General features: G+C 41.7%; 1 long non-coding RNA gene across 3 annotated transcripts; it reads right to left on the bottom strand.

Annotated features, from left to right (window-relative positions):
* Positions 1–571: 571 nt before the first annotated feature.
* On the bottom strand, positions 572–7,634 carry LOC130607660 (uncharacterized). Of its 3 annotated transcripts, none has more exons than XR_008974304.1 (4): positions 7,536–7,634; positions 3,900–4,237; positions 3,100–3,239; positions 572–1,250 (listed from the first exon to the last, which is right to left on the bottom strand). It is a non-coding gene; the product is annotated as an uncharacterized LOC130607660 (long non-coding RNA). The 3 variants fall into 3 exon arrangements; XR_008974303.1 differs by lacking the exon at positions 7,536–7,634 and adding an exon at positions 7,170–7,404; XR_008974302.1 differs by lacking the exon at positions 7,536–7,634 and having other exon boundaries at positions 3,900–4,498.

The following is a 7,634-nucleotide window of genomic DNA, read 5'->3' on the forward strand; positions in this document are numbered from 1 at the left end:
GTAGCAGTAAGACCCCCAGCTGGGGGGGGGGGGGGTTACCCTTCTCCGTGGCTTGCACTTCTACCCCAGTGTCCTACAAGACTACTGCAGTGCAACAGTAAGCCCAACATAAGTCCCAGCATGCACACAGATTGTTTCTAAAGAGGGGAGCAAAGTGTTTCCTAAGAGGGGTGTGGACCAGTGTGACAGAATTGAGGTGAATAAACTTAAAAATATCTGACCATCAAACAGGTCCTTGGTGACCAGAATAGACTCTATCTGCTGCAGCTCATGCAGGAGCACAAAAGAAGGAGATTTTCCTTGCAATGGTCTTCATGAGAATCTCCTCTTTTGGGAGGGAATTGGCAACCTGCAAAACTCACACATCTGGCTTCTTCACCCAGCTCAGTATGGCAAACATTTGAGAGGTAAGAAGAGTGAAGAGTGATGAAAAGAGTTGAGTCCTTCCACCTATTCACAGATGCAAAATGCAAGGAGCTGGGGATAAGTAAAGCAGCAGACTGAGACAGCTTGAAAACCACTAAGCTTTATTTTTCACCCTTATCCTGGTGGTTGTTAACACAGAGTAGAGACTGTCCTACAAAAGGTTTTCTTTGTGTATAATACAACATTTCTTTGTAGAACCAATAACATCTCAGACCAAAGAAAAAACAACAGTGTCCTTCCTAGTAATAGCACATTCTTGATTCTTATTCATTACTTTATCTGCCAGCTGTTTTAACTGATTAGTCAAAGGCACACTCCTTGTTGACATAAAATGTGTGGCAAAAACAAGTGTATAAATGAATAATTATTTCCAACACTTGCAATGAGATTAAGCGCTTATGGGATTAGGAGAATAACAGGATTTAATGGGGTCATTTATGCTGCAACTCTAGTATGAAAATGTTCAGTGCATGCATGCATACATATCAGATTACAATCTCTACAGTCCATCTAGCTATAGCCATTTAAATATTTTATCTATCCAGCACTAATACATTTCTGGTCTTTTCCTTTTTAATACAATACAGGTGAGTGTCCTTGGGCATCTTTGCAGTGAACACGTGACACAGTTGTTATTGCCATTAGTGAACAAGCATTTTTCAGTACAAGCTAGTTTGGTATCTTATAACTTTCCTAGATCTGGGGAGATGCCTTTCAAGCCTCAGGCATATACAACAAATGCCTCTCTCACTGCTTTTCCCTCTGTATGTTGCTGGAGCCATCACAAGCTCTACCAGTCTTCATTGCAGTGTCTCCACAGCTTCCTGGGAAAATGAAAGGAACAGGAAAGGGTGATGTGGTAAACCTATATATATGCCATTGTGTTGGTTGCGTTTGGCAGGAGTGCTGTAGGGGTGACCTCTGAGAGAAGAGGTTGGGGGCTGCCTGAACACAGCCAGCTTCAATGAGCTCCCCAGTAGACACACACACACCGCTGACCCCATCAGGGGAGTCTGGGGTTCCTCTGTGAAAGCACCTGTAGGAAAGGGTAGAAAACATTGGACCAGCAGAGGAGGAGGGGGAGAAAAAAGTGAGAAACAACAGAGGAAGCACCAAGGTCAGGGGAGAAGGCTTTTCAGGCACTAGAGCAGATATTCTCCAGCAGCCCACAGAGAGAACCATGCCAGAGCACATGGATATTCTTCAAGTAACTGAAGCCCATAGAGAGTTCATACTGGAAGAGGTTTTTTCATGAAGGACTGGAGGCCATGGAGAGGATCCACACTGGAGCAGACAGAAACTGCATAACATGCATTCCCCGCAACACACAGCAGGGCAGTGAGAGGTATCAGGAATGAAGGAGTGAAGGTGTGCCTGGGAATGGTGGAAAGAAAGGTGGTTTTTTAATGTTTGTATTCCTGTTTCTTACTGCCTGGATCTATTTAAGCTAGCAATACATTAATTTTCCCAATTCAAGTCTGTTTTGCTGGTGATGGTAATTGGTACAGTAACCTCCCTGTCCTCATCTTGACAAACAAGCTTTCTCATTCTTGTCCCCTGTCCTGCCAAGGAGAGGGAGTGCAGCTGGATGGGCATTTGACTGTTAGCAAAGATTAACCCATCATACCACTAGCAAATTCTAGACTGACTTACGTTCAGACACTATGATCTACAGATGACTATGTGGTGTAGCATGTGTCTGTTTTCCAGGCTAATTTGAAAAGGAACAATCCTGAGTATCTCTTCTTTACTGGTAAAATTAGTGTGGACATCTGAATGGTGGAAAAAACCCTTCTTTTTTCCCAGTCTGGATTGCAGAGCAGTGATCTTCCTGAAGCCACCTTGATCTGGAGTTGATCAGGAAAGTCAAGAGCTAGATGGTGTTGGAAATTGTAGAAGGATCAGAATAAAAGGAGGTGCCCACAAAAAAAAAAGTCTATCTGAATCCAAAAGAATACTCACAAGCATAAAAGGAATCAAGATGGAGAATAGCAGTAGGGGAATTTCTCTGTTTTGAATGAGTATCATTTGACTTGTCTAAACTGAAAGAAGTTTGGTTTGCATGCCATGTGCACTCTGCCTTCTGTATGTTATGTGTCCTTTTTGAGTACCTCACTGCTTAAATTCCTGGAAAACAAGCACTAGTATTGGCTACAGGACCCTACTTATAAGTGAAAGAAAACCAGCCTTTTTTCAGGGATATAGAGTTAGACTAGAGTCAGCCACTGAAGCTGTGTAGTTGTTGATGCTTCCAGTCACAGGACAGTCAGAAAAAAATTAAAACCACTAAGCAAATCTGAGTTTTTAAACAACTTTTTGAACTGCATGAAAATATTTAATTTAACCTGAAACAGAATTTTCATTGCAATTTTGAGAGTTTCTTTCCTTAAAAAAAATACATTTCAGAAGAAATTGAACATGTCTGGTATTTTCAAACCAGAAGATGATACTATTTATTTTAAAGTATTGTAATTAAGAAAAGAAAAAGCTATGTTTCCAATTTCTTTTCAGGAGCTTAAAGAAAGTTACTTTTTGTTTGGTTGGTTTTGACAAGTAACTTGATTGATAGAATAAAATCAAATTCTGAGTTGTTTGGTAGTGCTGAACCTGCCTTTTTCATGTGTATGAAAAATACAGACACTGTATCAGATAAAAAATATTGACAGACTTTACCTGGAGCCAGACACACTCCACCTGGAGTGTTAAAGCTCTGGAGCTGCCACGAGGGAGAAGTCTGGGGAAGGTTGAGGGATGGATCAGTGCTTCTTATTGATCTCAGTAAAGTTGCTTCAGTCTTTGAATACCAGGCAAAGCTATAAAAGCATATAACAAAACCAAATAAACAAAAGAACGAATACGTTCTGTGACATCCTTTTATTTAGGTAAAGCTTCCAAGTAACTAAAAAGACTGTTATTCTTTTTGTAATTTATCTCTTCGGAAAGAAAATATATAATTTCATTAATATTTCTTGTATTTCTTTAAGTTTTGTGAACAAAGCCAAGAGTGGCAAAACACACAGCATGACAAACTGATCACCCCAAATCTGGGCTCAACAGGTGTAGCACAGACGCGCACATCCACTCACTTCTATCTACATCATCGACCAAAGCTGAAAAGAAAACTGGTTTTCATGTTGTCTGTCCCGGTATCATAGTGATGTTGCAAAGCTGGGACTTAAAAACATCTTCCCAGTTTGCAGCTGTCATATATGAGTATTCCTGAGCTCAGCACAGAATTTTTACTTTTCAACTTTCTTCTTCCAATAAACACATAAAACCAAGCCATGCATGACTCAAATTGATCTTTTACTTCTTCTATATCCTTAGCCTTTTCCTATTTGAAGACTTGACATATTTTCTTAGTTCTTTTCCCACTACCCTCTTTACTGAGCAACTCACATCTGTCCTCTCCCAAATGTTTCCTATGGTTTTAATCAGATCATCCATGCAGAGACATAAATGTGATCACATACCACATTCCTCATCAGAGCATTTTGAAGACATCACCATCACCCACACAAGTGTCTCTCTTTCCCAGAACATCTCAGATAACTACAGATGGACCCAGGCTGAGGCTTCTTTGAACACCTCTCTCCTAGCACATAACTCATCCTTGTTTTCAAAAATGCTCTCTTCTCTCTGAAGATAGGGGATGCATTTCTATTTACAGTAATCCATGAATATTTGGTGGCCAAAATTCACAAATATTCATGTATCCAGACTTGAAATCTCAGAAAGATGATTTAGATCAGAACAGCCTCTCTGCTGAAAAGATGTCACATCACTTCGCTTCATTTCCTCTGCTGGCTTCCTGTTGAAGACACGGTCATATATAAGATTTTAGCCTGTTTATTTTCAAATCCACTTATATGGCAGGTCTGAACTATTGCTTTGTCCTCTGTGATCATGACAATTTGCATCAGCTACCCTCCAGACGTGAACAAAGTGTCTCTCACAGTGCAGAAATGTGTTAGTGCAGGAGACAAAGCTTGGCTGGCAGCTGGTGCACATAGCCAGAAAGGAATTCACATCCAGTGTGCACAGGAGGACCACAGACTCATCACCTCAAACACAACATCCTATATCCCGCAACATACATCCCACTGTATATCCCTAAAGCAACACTTCACAACAAAACAGTCTGAAACCAAATGAGCCAGAAGATGGATAGACAAATAAGTAATCTTTGCAAGTGTATCTTTGCAGACTACAAACATAAGTTGCTTTATTCACAAAGAATAAAGTTTTAACAAATATACCCCAAACATATTACTAGATTGCTGAAACTGCTGGCCCAATATATTTAGCATGCACATACTTTGTCATGCAGATAGTGTCCATGTTGCCCATATATAGACACATACCTATAGGCTGACCAGGGGTCAAACACATCATTGCCACACTGAATGAATCCCCATCACACTGCTCATTGGAAGTGCTTATTTAGACACTGACTATTTCTGTGACTGAAAGTAGGTGGGATCTGGACATCGATTTGCATAGTTTTCACAGTTTGCTTAAAACCTCTTCTGCAGGTTTTAACTTCTGTCTTAATTCCTGGTTTCATATTCATTTTCTACTAGCTTGAACATAAGACCAAAAAAATAATGAGTCAGTCAGTAAGAGTACGTTCCTTCGTAACTAGGAGCTCAGATTTCAGACATAGGATCTGTTTTGGCTTTTGTATAGCTTGAACAAATTAACATTAAGTGACAAGTGATGTCATACATCTGAAGGACATAAATGTCAATATGCAATGTATGGTTTATACAGTCACAGACTCAAAAAAGAACTGTAGTAGGGAAACTGAAGTGATTATTATTTCAGTACCCCAGAGAATCTCCATCCCCCATTTATCTTGGCAGGTGCTGCGTATGCTCTGCACTTTTCAGAATCAGGCCTCTATAGCCCTGTTACTGTAAGGACAGAAGCACAATCTGAGCAGTTTCCTCCTTCAGGTAGAGAAGGATTTACTCAAAATGTTTGTGAAAAAATGCCTTGGATATTTTCTGCCTTCAAGAAATGAACAAAGTCATCTGTAAGGATGTAAAAATCACTCACTACTCATTAGCTGTGGAATTCTGTAGCATCTGGAGGTTGGGAGCTGTTTGTATAACCAGTTAAGCCTACCACAACCAAATCAGCATGGGGTCAGAGTTGGAGGTTCAGAAATCATCAGAAAAAACAAGAGGTTTGCTGTTCATGCCAGGCTGTGTTACCTTTATGGTATTATTTCCACCAATACATATGAGGTGATCTCTCTCAGTCCTTTCTAGCCTCTTCCACCCTAGTCCCCAGTTCCACCCTCTCAGAGAATAGTTTGCGTGACCCACAAGAGATGAAAACAGTGGGATGATCATGATGATCCTCCACCTCCACAAGAAGGGATGAACCTGTCAGTATGGTGTGTACAGTTTACACTTGAGATAAGACTTGAAATTCTGACTAAGGGCTCCCACTCATACAAGTCCCTCCAGCTTTCACCTTCCATACTCGCAGTTGCCCAGGAAGCTATTGCCTTTTGAGATCATCTCAGACAAAATACACCAACACAAAACTGGTTTTTGCCCTGATACACACTACAACAATTTCTCCCAACAATGATTTTATATAATCATAGAATCATAGAATAGTTAGGGTTGGAAAGGACCTTAAGATCATTAAGTTCCAACCCCCCTGCCGTGGGCTGGGACACCTCACGCTAAATCATATCACCCAAGGCCTCGTCCAACCTGGTCTTGAACACTGCCAGGGATGGAGCATTCACAACCTCCCTGGGCAACCCATTTCAGTGCCTCACCACCCTAACAGGAAAGAATTTCCCTCTTATATCCAATCTAAACTTCCCCTGTTTAAGTTTTAACCCGTTACCCCTTGTCCTGTCACTACAGCCCCTAATGAAGAGTCCCTCCCCAGCATCCCTATAGGCCCCCTTCAGATACTGGAAGGCTGCAATGAGGTCTCCACGCAGCCTTCTCTTCTCCAGGCTGAACAGCCCCAACTTCCTCAGCCTATCTTCATACAGGAGGTGCTCCAGTCTATCCAACTCGATCTAAAAAAAATGACCTTTTATTTTAAAGTGCATCCAGTACCTTCCTTAATGTTACATCCAAAGCAAGGATGTGTTATAGAATGGGTTTTGAAGACCACTTTCTAAGTTAAATTAGCACTTTTAATACAAGCAAGTACCAACGAAACGGTGGAAACCCTGTATTTGTGGGGGGAAGTTAAGACTGTTAAGAGAAAATAAAAAAAAATCCCTAAATTTCACCAATAAGCAAATTGGTATAAAACAGTAATAAAAACACAGCTATTTAAGAGACTAGGACACTAGCATGACTGGATGCAGAACGTAAACTGACACACATGCTTATCACTGTAATGCTTAACCTCTTGGTTAATCAAGAGAGTGGCTGAAACTATAAATCAAAGTGTTACCACTCCAGATGCACAAATAGACAGATTCTGATAATGGACCTGCTTCTCTGGTCTGCAGTTTCCTGCCATACTTCAGGGTTGCTTGAGCGAAGTGGACTGATACAGTGGGAATAGAAATGCTTCATCTCAAAGGCAGCTGTATTTTTAAATATATTTTTTAGCACTTCCCAATGTATTTGCCTGTGTCAGGAGACTTAAATATTTAAACAGGGTGACAAAGTTCATTTCAACCTCAATGACAGTCAAACCCCTTGACATGCCCCTTTTGTAATGTGAGCAGAATTTTCTTCATAGAAATAGCCTACCTCAAAGGACCGAGGGAGAGAAAAAAACTTCTGTGCCAACTTTTAAAACCCTGAAAGTCTCTGCAATGCCATTCTCACCTTTACCTCCTTACTTACCCCAGCCGTTTCCTAATGATAACCATTCATTTCTTATTTTGTTTTATATTTATGTCTGGAAAACCAGGTGCCCCCTTTGTGGGTTAACAGGGGGCTGGCACTGCCGGCCTCTGAGGCCCTCTCAGTCCGATCTCAGGCCTAAACCCTCCCAGGGCAGCCCGGGCTGCCGAGGACCTCTCCGGAGGGGTGTGCCTGTCCTCCGGCAGACCCGGGCATGAGCAAGCGCCTTTAAAATGTGACAGAACAAGAAACGCGGACTCATTTCCTCACCCTGCGCGGCCCCCGGGGCTCCAGCGGGGCCCAGGTCACCCCACACGGCGCCACCTCGTGTCCCGCCTCGGGAGCAGCACGGCAGGCCCTGCCTGTCCC

This window comes from Pezoporus wallicus, unplaced genomic scaffold (assembly GCF_028554395.1).
Source record: "Pezoporus wallicus isolate ANWC-B61680 ecotype Strahan unplaced genomic scaffold, APGP_CSIRO_Pwel_v1 contig_3181, whole genome shotgun sequence".
NCBI classification, from domain to species: domain Eukaryota; kingdom Metazoa; phylum Chordata; class Aves; order Psittaciformes; family Psittacidae; genus Pezoporus; species Pezoporus wallicus.